This window comes from Rissa tridactyla, chromosome 4, assembly GCF_028500815.1.
Source record: "Rissa tridactyla isolate bRisTri1 chromosome 4, bRisTri1.patW.cur.20221130, whole genome shotgun sequence".
Lineage (NCBI taxonomy): Eukaryota > Metazoa > Chordata > Aves > Charadriiformes > Laridae > Rissa > Rissa tridactyla.
The window spans coordinates 88,341,974-88,364,690 of record NC_071469.1 but is presented as its reverse complement, the minus strand read 5'-3'; the positions used below and the strand labels follow the sequence as shown (position 1 = coordinate 88,364,690).

Genomic DNA, 22,717 nt, shown 5'->3' with positions numbered 1-22,717 from the left:
GCGAGAGGAAACGTCTATTGCTAATGAGAAGTATATCAGTGCGGTTACGCAGAGGATTTCAGTTTCTCAAGCTATAAGCTTATGCAGATTTTTCATGAGGGTAAATGACTTATTTTCAAGCAATTTCTTTGAATTTCTTTTTCTTGGAAGCATAGTGGGAAGTTACTTAAAAAGGAAGTCACTTTGCATTCTCTCCTTTTCGCTCCGGATTAGAAGCAGCTCCTCTTCCTCTGAAGAGTGAATTTGGGTCACAGTGCAGTAGCGTTCAGTCCTCACGCTGAATTACTTGCTGAACATGTGGTAGTGTTTTGCGACATGGTCTGTGAACTGGGAAGTAAGCTGAGCTCACCCAACCCATTTCATTTATGGCTTTACACAAGTAAATAAGTATGTTTTCAGCCACTCAACACAAGAATGGCTTGCAAATTGCAACCGCCGTTGCCTGGCAGGTTAAAGGTTAAGCTTTTCAACAGGTCAGACTACAGTGCTAATTCACCTCAGGAGTGAGTCCCAGGCAGCCTGTAATGCATATTTGTGGCGGTTGTGTTTGTATAGCATGCACATAAAATGAAAACCGTATGACAGAGGTTAGTCCTCTTAAATGGTTGTCACATTGGCTTGGGTAACTTTCATACAGTTATCCATATGCTAGCCAAGATTCTGGTGGTATTTTCGTATAAATTTTATTGACGTGGTGAACTAAATTGGGTAATTTCATAGCTATTATAATCAGCCAGTGGCCCAAGCAATGCACTTCTTTGTTTATCGTGAAAATGTTACTAACTGGTCTGGCCAGGTTCAGCTTCCAGTGGTGGCCCTCTTCCAAATGTGGAAAACCCCTTTCTCTGACATAGAGGGTTCAGACAGACAATCCTTGTGTGCTCGCTCCACAAAAGCACCGAAGCTGCGGGCTGAGGGCTCAGCCCCTGTCGCCAGATGTATTTCCTGAACGTTACACAAATAAGGAGCTTGCGAGAGCTTCTTAAGTTCAGTTCACAGCTGCCAAAGCTTGGACTAAGGCCTGGATTAAATGAAATGTCTAAATTAGGAGCCTAAATGAGGCACATAAGCTCCCTTACATATTCAGTCGGGAGAGACAGGCACTCCCAGAGATACCTCAGGGAAGTATGTTTGTCCGCTGTGGGTGCCTGTCCATCCACTGGCTCTAGAAGGAGCCCAAGGTAACAAAGATCCTAAAGCAGGCATCTTAGGTGGGCACTTGGAGCACTGTGGATCTGGACCTAGATAGCTACGTATCATGGCAAAAAGTCAGCTCAAATTGTTTCTTCATATTCTTATATGACCTCGTGTCCTACTTGGTGGACAGCCATTACACACAAGCGTAATCCTGTGGATAGTACTGCTGATGTGAGTTCAGCAAGCCAAAGATCTGTGTTTTTGAATGACCAAAAGAAGTCCTTTACTATCTTTTGTTGGCAGAGAGGTATTAAAATTTCCTCCTCCGCAAGGCAGGAAGAGCAGACACAGCCCTGGACTTCCCCTCCCAGATCCTTCCTGACCAAGATGCCCTTCTCCAAGGGAGGAGCCGTGACCTTCAAAGGCCATGTCTTGGCACATCAGGACCTACTCATGTGCATAGCATACATTTGTTTCTTTGTTGCAAAACAGGTGAATTTAAAAACTTAGCAAATAGGCCAATTTCGAGAGATTTCTGCTGAAGGGCAAAATACGTAGCAAATAAAAGAGAAACCCGGAGTGCACATAGCAGGAGACAACTGAGGTGTTCTGGGAAGCTCCCATTTCCAGCTCCCAGAGCTCCTCTACATTCCCAAGAAAGGAAGATGAGCGGTCCCCATCCTTGGTTGAATGCTTGATGGAGCTGGCAATATCACTCCGGTTTACACTGACTATAAATGATGCTTACATTTCAACAGCATTTTAAAATAATATTTTTCATAAGTATGAGCTAAAGGAGTTACTTTCCACCAGGGTCACGGAGAGTTCACTAAATGCTGATAGACTGTATTCTGTATTAATGGTGCTAAGCTAACTGCCTCACAGAACTGCCAGAGCCCTTTATTTAAAGAAATAGCACTGTATTTCACAAGAAAATATTTTTAAAGCTTTCCCTACCGATACTTTGTCTAAAGAGAGGCAGGTCTAATTATTTATACTGAATCTAGAAGGCCCAGTATTGGATGTGTTCAATAAGATACATGCTTTATTTGAATATACATTTAGAGCAGCGCGCAACGCAGATCATTAAAGCATTTTGTTTTCTTTTTATTTAACAGAATATCAGCAATTAGCTTCTTCAGCTCATTATTGGATTTTATAACTTGACTCTTCAAAACCAGCTATGAGGATTAGGTTGTGGCTTTATACAGAGCTCCGGGTAAGGAGAGGCAAGAGGAGAATCGCCATGTGGGTCGCAGCTTCTTCCCTGCAGCAAGGGGAAGGGACCTGCAGCTCACCGGCGTCAGTTCCTCTGGAGAAGCAAGCCCAGTGACAGAGCTGGGACTCGTCCCTGCACGTGGGACGTTTGTTCGTCACGGCGGGACCTGGGGTCTCGTAGGTAAGTTTCTTACTCCCTTGCACGGGTAATGCAAGTCAAAACCTAGTCCTCGTTGGTACCTGCGCAGATTCCGTAGTGGTGGTGGTTGGAGAATTGTCCCTATCAAGGCAGTGCAACCCACTGAAACCCACGTGATTGCGCTGAGAATCCGTTCCTTGACTCCTTGTAGGAGAGCGAATCTGTAAAGGACGATGTGCTCATGTTTCTGCCCTACCAAGTTCCATTTCAAATCTGTACAGATTTGTAGGGGAGCTATTTCAAAGCAAATGCTTTAAGACAATACACAGGAGTTTCCGCTTTCTGCAAGTCTTCTGACTACCCATGATGGACCAATTTATGAAGCTGACAAAATCTTACCGTTAAAAGTGAAGACCATGAAAGTGTGATGTGTAATACCCAGCTAGACAAAATGACTCTTTTAGCTCTGACTGCCTGGCTTAACAACTGTAGCAAGGCTGTACACAAATTTTCAGAAATATACTTAGCGTATATTCCTCGCCATTAACGGCTGGTAATGCAGCCCAGACCCTGGCAGCACTGAGGTGACATCCAGAAACTGTGCTATCTTGAGAACTGCCAATTTCAGCTTCTCGCGTGATAAACTGTCTGTAAATGTAGTGAAAGAAATGGAGGGTCGTATTTAATGGGAAAACAAATCTTCACTTGCCTGTTAGCTTCCCAGTGTGCGAAAACTGGTTCCAGTCTACTGTTTCAGAGAAGCTGTGCTCTTTCGTATCTGTGTGAGATGGCATCAAGTGACCCCAAACAAACTTGAGTTAAAGTACGCAGGGAGAGAATTAATCAGTCAGGCACTTAAGCATGAGCTTAATGTTAAGCATGCAACATAATTTTGTTAAAGTGGATTCAGTGGTATTATTTGTATGTTTAAAGTTAAGCACTGAATTATCTGTTGTACTATATCAGGGCCTAATAGCCTGTGCACTTAGTTGCAAATTTAAGATGCTTAATGTGTTTATTCTGAACTCTTCCTGTTGTTGCACGTCAGGAATTGATGGTTGCCCACAGCCAAGCGGGGTGACGCAGGCATACGGCAGCACTGCAGCCCAGCTCTTCCTAAGCTGGGGACAGAGGGACGGTGAGAAGCTGAATACGGATATGGAAAATGCACAGGGGCAGGTCTTCAGCAGCTCACTAGCAGCAGATCAGGTTTTCCAGAGCCCTCGAGCAAACCTCACTAGTTCTGTTATTAGCCCCAAAGGCAGCAGAGTTAGGCCACTGCTGAAGACTTCTGAAATTTTTTGCACATCAGGTTGGGAATAGTAAGAGGAACATTTGTGGTTTCCAAGCGGCTGTTGGAGACAGAAGAGCTGAGCTCTGGTCTTTGCTCCCTCGTGGATGTACTACGTTTGTGCAAGTCCTTCCACCCCATCGCTAGTCTGAGGACAACCATATTTTGCTCTCACGACTCATTCCCTCCGTGTGTGCAACGGTGATGGACCCCGAGACCTAGAGACATGAAACCTCTGGGTAAGGGTGGCCTGTGAGCTGGGCCACCCCACCAGGCTCCATCTTGACGGGTGTGGAAGGGAGGTCTGGGGACATTCGGGCAGTAAACCAATATTCCCACCCACTAATGACCAAAAAAGAAATGTTCCCGAGTGATGTACTCAGCACCTTCCATTCTCACTAAAGTAAATAGTTCCTTTGGGACTACTTTCATGTGTCTTTAGGGGATGTAACCAAATTATACCACATGAGAGTTGGTAATTTTAATGTTACGCTGTAAGGGCAAAACTATAAACATAACAGGAAAGACTGGATGTTTTCCATTCGTATTTTTAGAAAGGTTGCTTCCCATCTGTACACATTAGTTTTTCAACATCTCTGGCAGGATTTAAATGAATTATTTAACTGGAATTGAAAAGCAAGTCGTAGTTTTAAATTAAGGCAATAAAAGCTGTTGTGTTGGTTTTGGGTTGGTTTTTTTTTTTTTTTTAAATTCTTAGAATATCACCATAGAAGATAAAGATCAGAACCAGATACAAGAGGCGATAAAGCTAACAAAATACTCAACCTCTAACCTCACGGGCAGGAGATAGATCGTTTTAGAGAAACGAGTGGCTATGATCAGAAGCGCAGGCAGCTGACTCTGATGAATCCAGGAGGTTTTAATCAGAGGCCTTGCCCCACTGTGTCGACCTTCGTGATGGGGAGCGCCGGGAAGAGCGCGGGGGCCACGAGAACCAGCCGCTGCTGCACGAACCGTGCCAGGTTTTGTGCAGAGTGTGGGGGAAAGCTGAGAACGGGCCTCGTGTAGAAAGACTGGCTTGAAATTTCAGTTTCTTGTCCTCTGTTAGTGGGAAATCTGTAAAATATGGTGTGTCAGAACCCAGCAGGAGATTTTTGGTTCAGAAACCGGTATTTGCCTGGGAGAAGCATTTGGGGTTTGGCCTGGCCAGCTTTAAGCGGGGGATGTTTTTACAAGCTAAACGGACCCCTTTGAGGGCAACAAACACGTCCCGCTTTGTGTGAGCGTCGGTAGCACCCGCTCCTCGCTCCACGGAGCTTAAAATTCCCGTTTTCTTGGTCGAGGCCCGGGTGGGGTCTGCTTGCTGGAAAAGTCAATCATCTCAGTTGTAGTCCAGGAGAGCTTCTGTGCCCACCCCCCCAAAAAAAACCCCCTCTCTCCCGTATTTCCACGCTTCCCCTTTCGCCATTAAGATGAGATTTTCTCCTGCAACTGAACAGTAAATGTTTCATAAACAGTTCCTCCGTCTGCAAGTGGACCTTGAAAATTGATTATTTTTTGTTTGTTTCTCTTAGTCTCCAAATGTTTCTACCATTATAAGGCGGGCAGTTATTTTGCTAGGAAGGAATGTGAAGAATTAGAAAAGTTGAAAGCGATTAGGACTCTGTCTTTTAAGACAGAGCCATTCACAAAGCCTGGCATTCAGCCTGCTCAGAGCGAGCATCATAAGACACCCTGAAGCCTTGAAATCCCTCAGTTTTAAACCCCATGGGGTGGCTTTTGCATTATCAGGGAAGAGATTATATTGCAGAGACTATTTTCTTCATATTTTAAAGGTCTCTGAGTTAATATTTATTCTAAGTAGATGTTTATTTTTGGATATTTTTATTGTTTCTAGGAAGGCCACAAAGAGTTCAATGTTTTGGAGAAATGGTTACTTTGTGTTTATGGTTAGAGAAAAAAAAAGAAGAAGAAAAAAGAAAGTGCCAAACAATCCTGCCCCAGTTCTTTATTTAAGGAGACAATGTACTTTCCACCCATGCACAGGCAGTGCTTTACAGGCTGTATAATAAAACGCCATTCCAGATATTGTCTAAATAGAAACAGATTTAACCCTGCTGTTGCGACTTGCATTGCTGGGTAATGAAAGTTTTCAATCTGGTTTTATTTTGTTTCATGCTCGCTGGAGAACTGCGCATCCACCAAACCCTGCCTTGTGCACAGGGACCTGTTGTTCCAGTGCCATCTGTTTGTACACGAAAGGTGAAAACATCCCCGAAAACCAAACAATAAAAAAAACCCTAGGATATGGCCTTTTCTGAGAGGTGACGAATCGTAATCCAGCCCTCAAAGTGGTATTTTCTGCAAAGACCGCGGGTTATAGAACAGAACCCGGTGGTTTCATGCGAGACTTGAAGGTACTCACGACAATGGGGTGGTGGTGCCTATTGCTTCATTTCGTGAGTAGAGGTCTGAAACCCAAAAATTTCTAAGACTAAAACTCTTTGAGGGTGAGTCAAATCATTTACCGATGCAGTCATCCAGTAATGGCATACCCAAAACTGCTGAAAAGACTCTTTAATTTACGTGTGCTTTGAAAATTACCCATTGCTGTGTTACCTAAAGCAACCTCCAAGTGTTTCTCCATAGGGGAAAAGACCTGCGATAAGAGATAGGCCCCGAAGATCTGAGAACAAAAGATGGGCTGCAGCATATGCATATCAGGAAATGGTCCATTACTCATTAATTGCTCCATTTCCGTACGCCAAGGGGGGTCACCCTGTCACTGAGGACCAGAGAGATTATAACAATAATATAAATACTGCTTTATTTACAATTTTACAAGAAAACAACTTTCCATGGTTATTATATGGAGACTGTTTTTTTTAAAGTTTCCACAACTAAAACACTCTGGGAGGGCAGTAGGAAGTTTGTCATTTGAAGCATTTTGCAGTGGGTCTAGAGGCGTATTTTCCATATGTCACAGAGCCACGTCCAGCTGGTGGGGTATGAACTAAGGGCTAGGAGGAACGAGATTCTCCTCTTTGCTTCCCCTACAGATTTCCTCTATGACCTTGAACAAATTCCTGAGTTTCACTGCCTGCCTGTACCGGCAGTTCTCTATTAGATTCCCTTTTGTACTCCATGATGCTCCCTTTTATACTCTAAGTGTCTTATATCCAGAAAGGCCACCCTTGTTCAGGTTCCCTTAGCGCCTGTGCCAGCTGCCTACTGACGGTGGCTTGTGCGAGTACCTGCTCCAGAGGCATCGGGTCCCCGTGCTGATGCTGGGGAGGGTGGAGGGAGGGTGCTGGGCTGGCTGGCAGCATGTGCCCTGCCCTGCTGGGGCTGCCTGGGGCTTGCTGGGACTGGGGTCACGGTGGTTTTCCCATCTGCAGATCAGAGGTAACAGGATTCACCTACCGCATGAGAAACTGCGTGTGGGTTAATACAAGTGACACTAAGGGCAGGTGTTATTATCATAATGCGTGTCTTACAAGTGCTTGAGGTAGTCACTGTAACAACATCCCCTAAAATTTGTGTCCACTTGAACTGCTCTGTCTCTGTAATCGCAGAGCAAGAATGGGCAGGTATGACTCTGATTCTTATCATCCAGGATTAAAACACAGCAATCACCCCAGCCCACCTCTTAGTATTCATTTTACTTATTAAAGCTTCCCAACAAGTCTCTGCAGTGATGTTATCTGCTAAATTGTGTGAGGTTTCTGATCATTAAGTGGATTGGCCTTCAAAGAGCTAAATGAAAATGAGCAATAAATATCACTGTTACTTAGGTCATGTAGTGCAAAACGACAAGGAGACCGAAAGACCTTCTGGCAACTGTAGAACAAACAAATGTGAAATAGATTCACAAAAGCTGCTTGTGGGTTTTTATAAAGTTTCTCAATACTTTTAATTGTTTTTAAAAGCAAGTTAAAATGGAGAGGAAGACCTGGTCTTAAGGAGCAGGAACTCCTGAAAACCCTGCCTTTTTTGTTCCATGGCTGTGACCTGAAGTTACGTACTTTTGCTCCTGCGCTAACTTTCTTCTCTGCAGAGGGGACATTGTAATATTCATGCCTGCGCTGGAGAAGGTATCATTATTATGGCATTTCCTACCGTGCTTTGCACATAGACAGACGCATTTAGGAAGGTGAACCTCCCGCTGGTGGGTGTAAACATGAGCTTGAAGCTTTGCACCTGCAGTTGTACTGCCCGGATAAAACCGAGCGCTTGGACCAGCAGCAACCTGACTGACTGCAGGGGCAAATGAGGCGGCGGTGGCTGCAGTAACTTCTGCTTGTATCTGTGTTTTCATTCACTTGGAAAAATAACCCGCCGCAACTCTTGCCAGGGCAGATTGTATCCTCAACCAAATAGTAGGAAAAAATCTTCCGCATAAAGCACTGCAAGTAACATTAAACGACTGCATGGTTTCTTAGATAGCATTTTAAGGACTTATTTTTTACTCAGTGAAAAAAGTAACAGAAAAAATGTTCAAAACGCGGCAGCATCTTGTGTCTTAATTGCTCTTTTTAGTCCCTTTCCCGTGGTGTAAAATTATGACAGCAGCCGCTGCGAAGGTGACTTTCTCCTTGCATAAGCAGTGTAACCCTGTCGATATTGCAGTGGTGATGCCACATAGTCCTCCTTTATAACATGGCAAGGGAGCAGCTTCCGTAGCAAGAGTTCCAAGATGTCCGTGCACGCTCCAGCAAACCAGGGACAAACTCCTCACCCCACCACAAACCCACTCACCCTGTTCTCAAAGGCCAGAGTTCTGCTCTAGCCAGGAGGATTCTCTGTGTCTTTTCACCAGTGTTACTCCTTCTGGAGAAGCAACGTTTGAGAGGGGTATGGTAGAGGATTTCTCTTGTAATGAAAATACCAAACTTGACTCACTCCTTTGGCTCTTTTAAGGACTTAGCTGTTGGCATCTCTTTCGTGGTGGCTGAAGCACTCTGACTTAGAAGTGGGAGCAAACAGAAGGAGGAGATTCAATTCAAATGGACTTGGAAGATGGAGGCAAACAGAGAGAAATGGAAGGAAGAGTCAACTTTTTAAACAGGAAAGAAAGAAGGCTATAACCTGCAAACCCGCAAGCCTGAAGGTAACAGTCATTTCCTATTTCTGTGAAGGGTGTTGGCGTTTCGCTAAAGGAAGTGGTGGCGGGGGAGAGGACAGTTCCTGGTATTTTCCTCAGCTTCGAAAGCACAGCAAAGTCGTCAGGTTTCCTACGTGACTAAAAAGAGTTGTTACAGGAAGCGTGAACTCTACTGTAGTGCCATCGCGTGCTGTGTGGTGAGGTACCACGATGATGGCAGTAAAGCAGACAAGAAATCTTTACTCATATTTGACCCCACAGCGCTGTGCCCTGTGTATAAGGGAACAGTTCTAGTTGGATGCTCAAATGATTCAGAAAAGGTCTAAAAGTGCCTTGTCTCCATCTTCCTGCCGCTTAGGACCACCTGAGTCCCTTACGCCTAAGGAATGTGCAGTCCTCTGCAGCAGGACACCTTCCAAACACATCTGGACAACGGGACACCTCTGCCGTGCGGTGACTTAGACCAAATGCACCTGAAAGCTTTCTCCGCCTTGGTGAAATGTTTATTCACAAAAGGTGCCAGCAACAAAAGAGTCAATGTGAGATCGCTGGAGAACACCCGTTAATTGGTTTCAGAAGATCTTTGAACAGGACTCAGAAACAAATCAAACCGGTGTAAGGTAACTGTAAAATTTATAGCTCAAAATTAAATTATGCGGTGCTTGTTAAACATAATATTTTAAACTTCTGTGGAAGCATCATAAGGCTTTTAAATTATAACTGTGATCAAGCGTGATGTGAAATACTACGGCTCCCATTCTGCAGATAGGTAAATCAGGCACAGCGCAGAGAAACGAAGGCTTGAACGTGTTTCCTAGGCATGGGCGTGAGGACGCACATCGCCTGGGTCCTCGTGCTATTGACGTCTGTCCCCTCTCTCCCTTTCCCTGGTGCGTATGGAGCCTTTCTTCTATATAGAGATTATCCATCGGCACAGAAAAGGGAGGGGGGCCACATACAGAGGTCTGGGTGGCTCTTAGAGGATCAGATCTCCAGTGACTTGGGCAAGGACACGGAACCGAGTAGCGGCGTTAGGATGAATGCCAAGGGGTTCTGCTCCCATTTTCCAGTTAATAGGTATTCAACTGAGGAGGGCAGTTCTGTACAGGGAAAAATTCATTATATAAATATGTACTGTGGTGAAGCAACCCAGAATGAAGATTAGAAGGAAGAAAATTCTGGTCTCGGGTCTCAGCACCTAAAGTTTGAGATTCTAGAGCTGAAATGGTTTGACTTGCGCTGGGGCCTGGCGTGCAGGGCCCATGTTTTTGAAGACGTCATTTTGCGTTTGTTGCATCAGTTCGGATTCACATACACTTCTATGAAATCTGGGCCATAAATGTTGATTTTAAACAAAGACATTTCCATAGGATCTTTATTGTCTGTGTAGTGGTAAAGTGCTATGAATAATTTTTCCCAGGTGCTTAAACAGGTGGTGTCTTCAAGGGAAGCAGGGCTTCTTTCATGTTCCCTATAATTTGTGCTGTCTTAAGCCTTCATTGTCAATGTCTTGGGTGAGCATTTATGGCTGTTTGAAATGTGCCTTCCCCACAAAGATGCTGGATACCCAGCTCCACGATTGGAGTATAAGTGTTACAGCTATTTATTTACAGGGAAGGAAATAACACAGTGGCTCTATTTGCTACTCCTAAATTTATTTTCTCTTCTTTTGTGCAGTGTAAAAATGTTAGTCATCTGCAATGGCCCTTGGAAATAAGCTTTCCAAATATATTCTCATACTCTATATAGATGCACTGATGATATTCCAGCAGTTCAGCAAGAGGAAATCTGAAATAGTGGCACTAAATGACAAGGGAAAAAAATCGCCAGGGAGAAAACTGTCCATAAAAATCTAAGGATGATTATGGAGCATTGGGAAGTGGTGCCGGTGCTGGACTGCATACTCGTTGAGTATCAGACAGCATTGATTAAAGGTAGGTGGAAGTGTGCCGTACAAAGGAGCAGACTCACGGGCTTCAGCTTCTGTTTCCGTCTGCTTTTGGGCTGTAAGTTCAAATGTGTGTGACGAAATTGGGATTTTTCATTTTGTACTTAGGGCCCAAGCAAAACCGGCTGGACTGAGAAGAGTCCAGTTGACACATAACGCTCGCGAAGCTGTGCCACCTTCGTGGTAGGAGCTTGCGCTCAGAGACGGCATGCAAGCTGTGGCAGCCAGGTTTGAAAATGGGGATTGATCTGACTGCAAGTTTCCATTTCCTCATTCAGTTTTTTAAAAAGCCATAATACTTGCTTTCCTAAGAAGCGTGTGTCACGGACTTGGATTTATCAGCATTTTTAAAAGCAATGGATGTGTCTGCTTGCTGAGATCCATCAATTTTGAGGGCATATATAAGCTGTATAAACATTTCCATGTGGTTTCGGGGTCTCCCTCAGTGATGTCCTACGTCCATCCTGTCCACACTCATTTATTCTGACACACAGAGCATCCCCCGTGACTGATGACACTGCAAAAGTGAGTGATTGACCTTTCCCTGGTGTATTTGTGCAGAGATTATCCATCTGCACAGAAAAAGGGAGGGGAGAACTGCACATAGATTTTAGGGGGATGCTTGAAGGAGCTAGTACTGTGAAAATAAAATTCCAAGACATCGGTTATTCAGCCAAAGAGCTCAAAGAAATAAGAAGCAGAAATATGGTACTATATGAAAATATCACCTCTGCTTCTCCAGCCACATGTAGATCAATCCTAGGATAATAATATATATATAAAATACATATATATAAATATATATATATTTATGTGTGTATATAAAACTTTTTTCCGTTAAAGAAAAAAGCTGTGATCAGGGCATGTAAGCTGAAGCAAGCTACTGAGTATCTACTTTGTTCCAAAAAAAGCCTGAAATACTTCTTTCTTCTTCCTCCTCGTCATCTTACCAGCCATATGGATTTGCCAGTTCACTGCATCATTGCGCGTTTACAGCGCAGCGTTTCTTCAGCAGCTGTCGCTATCTCGGAATGCCACAGTTCATCTTTGCGTGCCGAGTTGCGGGCCACAATGCGGTAGAAAACAGCTTAGACTTAAAGAAAAAAAGGCCCTCTCTCGACGTCCGTTTGGGCACTGGTGGTGGGCTTTAGAGAAGGCAGGGAGAGCGCTAGCTTCTCTCTCCAATACACCCACTGTTCCAGCCATGTGGCAGGGCTGCTAATTCACCACCGGTGCTTGACGTTTAGCACAATCCAGTTTAGGGTGCCTTCGCCAGAGATACGGTTCCTTTTTTCCCCTTTGCTAACCTGTGACACGCCAAGTCGGCTACCGGGATGTAGCCTGGGAGCCTGGCTTGCTATTGGCTGTTTTCCGACTAGGAAAAAAGATGGGTGAAAACAGAATAGGTGCATCTGCAGACAAAAGCTGTGCGCGAATTTCGGAGATTTCAGTGAACTGGGTTAAAATTGCCCTGAGTCTGGCAATAATGATATAGTCACTGCAGGGTTACAACTGAGGTAGCAAAACGTTGATTGATGTGTCATCTTCTTCCCTGTCCAAAAGAGAAAGAATCTGTAAGAACTGCCCTAAAGCGATGTTGTCTGGAAGGGGTAGAGAAGTATTGAGGCTATCTCGTGCTGTTCCCATTATCTTCCTTGCCCGGCAGCCCTCAGACGTGGCCAAGAGCTGGGGAACTGCTCTATGGACTCTCTTGTCTCGTCTCCACTCGCCGCCTGACCGCTTTGCGCCAAAACGCAGGATTTGCTGAGCAAGTGGCGTATGTTCACCTGGTCGTGTGAGAGCACGTGTGGGTGTTGGGTCACAGGGAAAGGAGTCTCTTGCCCCAGTTCTCCTGTAATCCCAGAGAGCTTGAGTTTGGTTGCGTTGGGGCTACCCTAGCTTAAAGCTTGCCCACGCAGGCTGTATTTGACTTTTTCAGAAGTTTGGCGGGTGTGACTTTCGGTTCGTGCTTATCATTTGACCATCACCAGAACAGGAAGAAAGGTTTGGCTTTATTTTTTTCTTCTGTTGCTTTCTAATGAATATTATGACGATAGCTTGAATTATCAAAGTATCTTATAACATGTTGCAGATGGTGGTTTAATGATGTAACATCCCTTCATAGAAAATAAAACACGTACCTGGTAGTTAGATTGAACGTGATCAGATAGCATGAGATCACAGATTGCTGTCGCTAGCTCCTCTCACGTGAGCCTGCTTGAGGAGATTTTACAAAAAACCAAAAGCAACCAGGAAATACTTCTTCTTGTAGCGAGTCGTTAGCAGAGAAAGAGCAACTGTACAGTACTAAGATTATCCAGCAGCAGAAAGAACATCCTAATCCCAGACGTGAGAGACAGGATGTCCATTAGGAATGGTAGCCACTGATCAATAGTCTAATTTAGCATAGAAAGGTTTTATTGCTTTGGGAGCTGGAAGGAGAAGAGGGAGGTATTGCAGTGTCTTCAGTTCTAGTCCTGCCTCTGCCGCTGATGCACCCCAAAGAAACACTGGCTGACTCCACTGCTTTTCCACAGCCGTAGGATCAAGCAATAATTTCAAACCAGCAGGCCATTATGTATTTTGAATGTGGATTTGATTATGTATGGGGCAGCACAAAGGAAGAAAATCCATTTCTGACGATGTCAGGAGTAAGCTGACGTTTGTCTGCAGTTCGTTTCAGATCAAATCCAGCAAATTTCTAGGCCATCAGCAAAGAAAATAATTATGAAAGACTTTTTTCAGGCATTTGGTTCCTTTTTTTAATGTTTTAATTTTTTTGTAATGGCAAAAATATAGAGATAAAATTCCAAAGCAGAACTTTAAAAAAAACTATTTTCTACAAATATGCAAATATTTTTTACAGGGTATTTTTAATGTTTTCCGAACGCCTCTGTTCCCTGCTCCCCTCCCGTGCTTCTCGGGAACGAGATTTCAAACGGTGGGCTGGTGAAGTGCATCACCTTCAATAGTGAACTCAGCTGCCAAAGGTTTTTTCTAACCAGAAGAAGGGGTAAAAGTTGCTGTTATTACATGAACTAGCTAATTAAGAGTAAGCATTACCAGTAAAAGACTTTACGTGCTGGAATTTATATAAGGGCCGTGTAACGACACGAGTCGGAGGTAGCAGACGGTGTGCTGGCATGCCACGGCTCTCGCTCCTGCTCTGCCCCTTCTGAGGAATTGTTCCTGGTCTAAAGCTCTAAGTTAACGCGGGAAAAGTGATAAAATGGTGGTAGAAGAGCCTGGTACATTTTCAAGGAGATTGCAGGAGCCGCGGAAGGTAGCAGTGAGGCATAGAAAGCAAAAGTACGCCAGGCCTCATTTAATTATCTTTTTCACACTGCATTAATCGTCACAAAACCAGGATTATGCCTATTTTTACATCAGCGTTGCAGGGTAATACAAATGTCATTTTGTGCACTGTTAAATTAAAGGTTTGAAAAGCAAAATAATGAAGGCAGGCTGCTCCCTTGACCTATTTTTCGCCAACAACTTTTTCCCCTTTGACCTCTGCATCTGAGTTTCCCTTATCAAATCATCATCTGATTTCCTACGACTGTGCTCGCTTTCCCCACCCCCCACAGCCGCCCTGCTGTTTGTTGTTCCCCTGACCTCTCTCTTCAGCTGTCTCATTTTATGTGCTGGTTTGACAGTCAGTCATTTTATTTTTTTCCTCCCTATGGCATCCATAACTCCTTGCTCTCCGGTAATCTTCCTCCTTCTCCAGCTGCTCTTCCAGCAGCTCCGCTGGTGCCTCCTGTGACCTCGGTCTCCTTCACCGTCTGCTCCAGGGGTCGGCTCAAACCTTGGACCACCAGCTCTCCGTTACCATGGCCCGAGCCTCCATCCCAGCCTTGTCCCTACCTTATGCCTTCTCCCCGATGAGGTCTGTAGAGCTCGTAGACTTAAAAGATACCTGATGTGCCTAGTCCTGCTTGTCTCTCTGTTTCTGTTTACTCTTTTTTGTTCCTATTTTTCCCTCTGACTTCCTCACTCCCTTCTGCTGTCCCTGTTCCCTCCTTTTTGCCTCTACCCTGAAATAATTTCAGTAACTCCATTTTTCGCTATGGTCTCCATCCAGCAGTGATGGTCGTGATCTGACGTGTCAAAAAGAGGGACATGAACGGATTTGGCTAGCTATATGCCGGTCTAATGATGTGGGATCCTTTCTCACCCCCACAAGGGCAATATATGAGTTATTAAGTTAAATATACCTGTTAATGTGCTTGCGTAATTATTCTTCCTACACTCGGGGAGGTAGAGGTTCTGTATTAAATTTACCAGTAGCAATTGTCTCGATGATGGCTCAGGTTGCCTGCTGCAGCAAAAGATGCAGTTTTAGCGTTCTTAAAAGACTGAGGAATTCCCAGGAGTTCCTCACCAGGAATTCCCTTGGTCTGAATTTATGGGAGGGGGCTGAAAAAAAATAAGTGTGTGTTGTCTTCTCGGGTGGAATTTATCCTAATCTTTTCAGCTCCTTATACTCATGTATGGGTATAAACCCAGCATATCTCACCTGCGCACACCTGGGATCGCCCTGCACGGTCCCTGGCTTGGAGCTTACGGTGGTGTGAGGATTGCAAAGCTAGGCAAAATTCCAGGCTGGTGTATAAGATGTTGTGCTTTTCATGGGGGTGAAATAGCGGGACGTAAGTCTGAAATCCAGACTATGGCAATTTCCAGTGATTTAAGGATACGAGATGAATCAGATCAGTCACGGCTCCGATTTCGGAGAATGTGCAGGAATATATCTTCTCACGTTCACATCCCCTGACTGTGATCAGTCTTTAGCACCCGCACCTCGACCTGAACGATGGACAATCGACTGCATCTGTTTCTACTTTACTAATTTGATCTACCTCAGAAAACTACTCTTGCAGGAACTTTAAAGATGAAAAATAGCACCAATTATATTCTCTAATACAAATTATTTCTAAGTACCCACGTGCACGTTTCTGATTCTGTACGATTCTACTGCCAACCCCATAAGAAGGCATTTTATGGTGATCTGAAAACCTTCTTTCCCAAGAGTGCATAAACACACTGCAAAGCCGTATATAGAGGCAGATACTCCAGAACTGTTGGTAAGAATAAATAACTATCTGCAGATCCAAAATTTTACCCATTTGGACAACAATGGGTCAAATAAGTGTAGCAAAGCCTCTTTTTGGTTCTTTTTTTTTCCCGTTTTTGTGTGCCGCCGTGTGCACCCTTGGTTGCAGTTGGCACTGAAGGCAAAGCTGCTCTTTTGCTACTGCACCCCACAGCAAAGGCACTGGGAGGTAGCTGAGATCTTTCGCCAAAAAAAAGCGAGCTGTGTTCGTATGATAGCTGATCATACAGTGTAAAAGACAGCACGTTATAAAATTAACCAAAGCAGATACCTTTTCACGCCCTTGAAAAGTCACCTCTGGAACTCACTGACACATTAGCATAGCCGTAGTTGGGGATAAGTCACGTGGGTTTGTATTATAATAATAAAGTTTATAATTCAGGATTTTAAAAAGGAGATAAACCTTGCTGTTTCAGTCAGGAAGCCACTGTCTGGTTAGGCTCTGAAGAAATGCCCGTACAAGTCGGTTATTCCGTCAGCTCAGTGCAGCAGGTATTTTTCACCTTGCTCCAGAGAAGGGTGGGAGGATCCAGTAACTGATGAAGACAGGATACCAGACAAGACGGGGCGTTGGCTTGCTGCCATATGATAATTTCAGCGTAATTGTTTTGCCTAAAGGCTGCTGTATCTGATTCGACCGGTCTCCGGCTGATCCAAAGCTGGGAGAATGCAAAACCACTGTAGTGTTGTGCTAAACACAATGCAGCCAGACCAAATAACCTGGGTCAGTTATCCATGCAGATCTGCAGATACAGGCGTGCAGGCAGTTTTGCATGAGGAACGTAACACGCAGCAGCTCCAAATTTGGGAGGAGAATTAGTAATTTGCTGAGATAAAAGTTGTGGCCTCTACAGTAGGCTGGGTAATCATATAAATAAATATAAAAGTCCATTTTAAAGCAGCGTTCTTTTAATACTAATTGGATGCAAAAATCTTATCACATTAGTAACCTTCATACCTTTATAATAAGTCTTTTATTGTATTAGCCAGCTTGGTTTTCACTAATATGATACGAAAGACTTGCTAATATATTAGGAAAGTCACTAACACTATTAATTTACTAGATAAATTACTTCTCTATCTCGGAACTTTAAATGAAATGGAATTCACTAATCCTAATTGGTTTGCCTTCTACCAGAATTATTTCCCATTAGTTCAGCATGTTTTCTTTTTTCATACTTGAACAGAAGAGATTTCTTAAACTCGGAGCCTTGGGGTACAGTATATGGGTTTATTAATTATCAGGTATTCATTCAAGGGGGTTAATTAAGCAATAACTTTCCATTGACTGGAATATACAAAGGAATAAAAGGCTTGACTTGTCCTGCTGATTAAAGTACTGAGGCCGTTGTGTCATCATTTTGCTCCATTTGGTTGCGGAGGAATAAAGATTTTCCACTGTTTAACGTAATTGGCCGTGAGCTCGGAGACCCCCTTCCTTGTGCGTAGGAACTTTGTTGGTTTGTTGATTTTTGGCCTTTTTTTCCCCACCCCACCTCTGCCTGGTGGCGAGTGCTGTGACCTTTCCTCGTGCCTGTGGGCCTTGGTGCTCTTAATCCATGGTTTTTTGTCACCTGGAGACTTGAGAACCGCAATGCAGTAAAGGGAGCTAAATCCTCTGGGAAAGGAGGAGCCGGTGCTGAAGGCATCCTGCTGAGTAAGCGGGGTATCTCGCTGGAAGCACATGACACCGATGCTGAGGAATCGGTACTTGGCTGCGTGTTGGCTTCCAGGCAGAGTTTATGGTGTTGGCTTTGACGTTTGGGCCTAATTCAAACCTCTTTGGAATCAGTGGAAAGGCTCGCCATGTACTTCAATTGATTTTGGATCGGGCCCAGCAGTCTCTGAATAGCTTGTCTATGCGAGAGACACCCTCTCTTCTCGGGGGATATTGCCTCATCGGTTGAGAGGAGCAGCACGTCAGCTAGAACATCTTTTTTGGGGAAGGAGAGCGAGCTGCTCTCAAGTGAGGACTTGAGACTCTTGCAAGGGCTACTTCCGTCTGGGGCTCGTCCTGCAGGGACTCGAATCTGTTGGCTTTTAGGGCGTACCTTTGAGAAGTGGATCCTTTGAGGGCATGAAGTAGTATATTAGAAGAGGTGGAAGAGAAAGGGGGTTTTCCTAGAGCTTCCCTAGGTCCAGCTGAACTCCCTTTCCTGTAACAGCCTCCCCGGGGCTGCGACAATCTGTTTTAATTAGAGCAGCCTCTGAGCATCCCTCGATTATGCTGAGGAATGGGGCTTCACTGAGAATTTAGCTGACCCAAGCTGTGGGAGCGCAAAGGCCATCGTTGCGCAGGCCTCCCACGTACCCTCATTTGCACTGTGCCAGTCTCCAGCCCGAGCCAGCTCTCCGCCGGCCGGGCTCTGGAACCCATTTATAAAAGAAGCTTGTGGTTGTGTCTGTTTGTTGGTAAATGCATATTATACACTAGCTGGAGCTGGCTGGCTGGCTGAAACTGCCGCTCGCAATCAGCCGTGCATCACTGAGTCAGCGCATCCCGAAGCCTGAGCACATCTCTGCCCAGGGGAAGCAGGGATGGGTCCCCACCACGCCCGGGAAGGTGGGGCCTCCGGGGACCGGCGCAGGAGCCCACTCGTCCCAGGGCAGAGAAGGCGAAGGAGGTGGAGCTGCAAGCTGGAAAAGTGTGTGATATTAGAGTGACTGCTGAGTTTATTCTCCAACAAGCGTTAGCATGCTCCTCTGGCTTGATTGTTTTGGTGATTGTGGCAAAGTGCAGGTGTTATGCAATGGTAGGACTGGTAACACTGGCCACTGCCAACTGTGGTGCCAGGAATCATTTATAAGCTTCCCAGCAATGAGCTCTGTCAGCACATGCTTCCCCTCCGCCTCCTGTTAGCATCGCAGGCACCGCCGTTGAGCCAAGCCGCGTCGTGAATGAGACACCCCTTCCATCAGCAAGGACCATACCGGTCCTCTGGGAGAAGGGCTTCCTGCCCCCTTGAGACCCCGGTGCTGTGCCCTCGCCATCCTCTATTAACTCTTGCAAACTAGCTCTGCAGCTCAGCCAAGAGAAGCCGAAACTCCAGCATCGCCTTACCAAGAGGGACGTTTTGGTAAAATGGAAAGATTTCGAAATCTCAACAAGAAAGGCTGTGAGATTGCCTTGAGTGTTTGGAATAATGTATGTATGCATATATCTAGGTATACCTGCATAACTACATGAGCCAAATGACTTGCTTTGGCTTGCTTATCATTCTAAGACATAAAACAGGTAATCTAGCTTTATTTGACACCTAGGATAATCATCCAAGAAAATGAGAGGCTCTGTAATGGAGGTCTGTAAACAGGTCTTGCAGGTCATTCGCACAAGCTGGCTCTGCACGCCAGGGCTCTATGGAAACGTGGCTGTAAACACTGTGTTGGATCAAGGGCTTCTCTACTGACAGAAAAGACGAACGCTAAAGCTTTACAAAACTGAGTAAGTCTCAGAAAATGATTCACTCTCTTAATTAATTTTCCATTTTAGTTGGTGGAATGCCCTTAGGTGGCTGCAGTGGGCTCGGATTTCTTCTTTCTGGGCAGAGTTCACCTTTGCACAAGGACTGGGAAACTCTCCTCTCCCACCCTTCGTGCATTGAGCAGCCCAGGCAGGATCCTTTAAGGGAATATTTTCCTCTACCCAAATCATTCTGAATCACACTAATTTCTTAAGGCACAGTCACATGTGGCTCAGAGGCTTATTTAATTGCCAGCGCAGTGGTATGCTGGGAAGCCTGTAGCCTTGCTTTGTTAAGCAATGCCCCGTTCCCATCTCATAGAAAGTATCCCCAAGTGCATCACTGCCGTTTTCTGTCACGACAGCCCCCGGTAAAAGCAGCCGTATGTGCGAGCAGTCCTTCTCGCAAGGGGTGCAGCGTTCTGCGGGTTCGTTTCCCAGTTGCCTTCGTGCTCGGACTCCTTGTTCGCTGGGTGAATCAAGCACTCGTAAAATGAGGCGAGCAGAGTCAGGCACGCGTTCCCTAACCGTGCAGGATTCGCTTGCCCATGCTCTGCTGTCTTCTGCCGGTGCGGCCGGAGCAAACTCATGCTGCAACGTGAACGTTCGCACGCTGCTTTTGTGTGGAGTTTGTGTGGCCACTGGAGTTCAGTAGAAAGAGTTTGCTTGTGTTATTTAGAGTAATAACAAATTGAAGGCTCTGCTCCAGCCGTTTCTTCCATGATTTACGTCTACATCCTTAGGCACAGTTTTCCCACTGAAATCCTGTACTCTGATCGGGAGACAGGACGGAAGGAGTGGAAAGAGTCCTCATGCCATGCCCCAGGCAATCCTGTGCCTTATCTCTCCCAGCTCTCCCCCTCGATATGCTTGGAGAAATGACTAAGCTGGGGAGAGGAGCTGGAGCAACACGATGTAGGTGCGTAGGAGGTTGCCAGTGGGGCTGTTCCAGCTTACGCTGGGAGTCACCTTGACCCAGCGTTACAAGGGAAACGTAGAACTCCATCTCTTCTTTCCATTCCTGCCCCACAAACTGCACGGCATAAAATGTATCACTTTCTTATTTTCAAATAGCATTTCTATATGCATTATTAATGTAACTAAAACCCAAACCTTCAATTTATCACTCCCTGGACACTCGCACTTAGAAATGTGTGTTATATCATTGTCTGTTTAGAGATGGTGTTAAGTTCTAGCTGGAAAAGAAAGGTGTGGTGTTGGGAACTGTATCTTTCCCAGAAGGAACAACAAAGTTTTTTGTTTTTTTTTTTTTTTTTAGGACAGCGGTGTGTAAGGGTCTCCCCTGATCTGGGTGTAGGCGGACAGCAGGGTAATGAGAGGGCATGGTCCACTTCACTCTATCCCACCAGGCAGGCGCTACGATTTGTCTGCTTCTGCCATTGTGCCTTCATTAATGGGTGGTTTGACTGTTTTCCCCCTTCTGGTATTGTCCTGATAAACCAGTTTAAAACCCAAAAGGTAGCCCACTAATAAATCATGGTTATTTAGTTCTATCAGGCTTTCATCTGGCTAAGCCTTAAATTTCCACTGCCCTGAGGAAGACTTAGATTAGGGATGCTCCATATGGTGCCAGAGAGGAAAGAGGGTTTATGTAGCTGGGGGTTTTTAGCAAACCGTCAGAAGCTTTAGGTTTTCACTTTACTCCTGAGAAAAGTTGCCGGCAGAAGAATAGGTTCTCCCAGTCAGATGGCAGAAAAATTACTGACACCTCTAAGAAGCCAAGTAGGGACTGGAGTTTTGTCCCAGTGAAATTTTTAAAGTCAAGATTCCCATTAAAGCCATGGGAAGTCAATGGAGATATTGCCATTCATTTCAGAAGTCTTTGAGGTGTATCATGTATCCCATACAGTAAAAAATCTCACAAGCTGTTCAAAACCTGCCTTAGGTGGATTTGGGCAGCAGGTCTGCGTTAGAGGAGAAGGACACATCCACTCCCTTCCCTGAGGAGGAGAGAAGGTGCAGAATATACACCTGTTGGCTTATCTACAGCATGATTTGGCCCCGGAGCAGCCACTGCCCATTGCAGGGAGCTACAGGGGATGCGCCACCCATCCAGCCATTGTCCCTCATGAGGTCTCATCAACATTTGTCCTGAGCCGGTTGAGCTGCAGTGGAGCAATCGGGAGTCACCAATGCTTTGGAGCCCCTCGTGATCCATGCAATGGTGGGGTGGAGACTACAGTTTCTTTGGTTTCTTTCTCCCCTCCAGCAGATGGGAAAATAGCTCTTTTGTGGAAGGCTGAAGGATGGGAGCCAACCAGTGTTAGCACGCATGCCGTGTGAAGGCCTATGCCTTCAGGCAGGAATTAGACAAGATAGTTGAGTTGAAACGAGAAGAAAGTGCTCCTGAAGCTCTCTGTGGTGGCGTGTAAGGTTTCCTTCCTAATGTCTAGAACCTGCACTCAACTGTGCTTGGGAGAAGCCGGCTGTTTTACACTGGGTACCGTCAGCAGGGCCAGAATTTCGACTCCCGTAACTAGCAGCTCACGTCAGGACTTCAGTGTGCCAAGGCAGCAAAGGGGTCCCTTCTCCAAACATCTGCCCCCAGCACCCCACTAGGAGGAGAAAAATATGAGCACAGGGAATTAAAGTGACAGCCCCCGCGATCTGGCATATGTCACCGCCTCCGAGGCTGATTTAACTGGGCAGCAGGTAGAAAAGACAAATATTCACTAGAGGAGCTGGAGAAAATGGAGGCAAGGCAGAATGAGATAAAACCTATTAGAGAGAGTGTTTTACAGAGCAATTCCTTGGGGGGCTGGGAAGGAAGGAGAAAGCTCACCATAAATGGAAAAAGGCTTGAACTATAATTAATTTACCTTGTCTGAGCTTTTTACCACATTTCTACCGTATTTCCATGCACGAGAAGAAAATGCGCCAAAACTCGCGTGTTCTGTATTTTTTAAAGTACGCAACAGATGACTGTCTCAGGAGAGATGAGCATGGGAGTAGGTTTGCTCAGTCTGTGTAAGGGCTTGTGATGGTCTCGGACTCCGGCTTCGGATGAAATAATCAACCCAGAGTGGAAGGTCGTTTTTTGGAAAGGCAGTACGAGAAAAGATGCTGCTGCTGTCTGCGCTGCCTGACTCCTGCAAATTACCAACGTAAAGGAGAGCTTTTCTTGGAAATGCGGAGGCAAGAGGCTAAGCTCCACTGCTTGCACTTAGCCCAGTGGGCGTCAGGAGCGGTGAAAGCAGCTCCTCTCCCAAAGCTGCTGGTCACTCCAAGTCGATCTGGGATGTGACAATCAACCCAGGTTCTCCCTGGCTCAGGCCTTGCCAAAAAGAGACTGGGAAATGAGACTGTATTTAACATTTCTAGC

At 45.3% G+C, this 22,717-nt stretch overlaps 1 long non-coding RNA gene across 2 annotated transcripts in view; it reads left to right on the top strand.

The window, feature by feature from the left end:
* LOC128909208 (uncharacterized) overlaps positions 1 to 22,717 on the top strand; it is a 97,337-nt gene that overhangs the window by 27,168 nt on the left and 47,452 nt on the right. For both annotated transcript variants that reach the window (XR_008466278.1, XR_008466279.1), the window contains exons 4-6: positions 2,256 to 2,536; positions 8,667 to 8,856; positions 9,209 to 9,470. This is a non-coding gene — a long non-coding RNA (uncharacterized LOC128909208). The remainder of the gene's footprint in view (positions 1 to 2,255; positions 2,537 to 8,666; positions 8,857 to 9,208; positions 9,471 to 22,717) is intronic.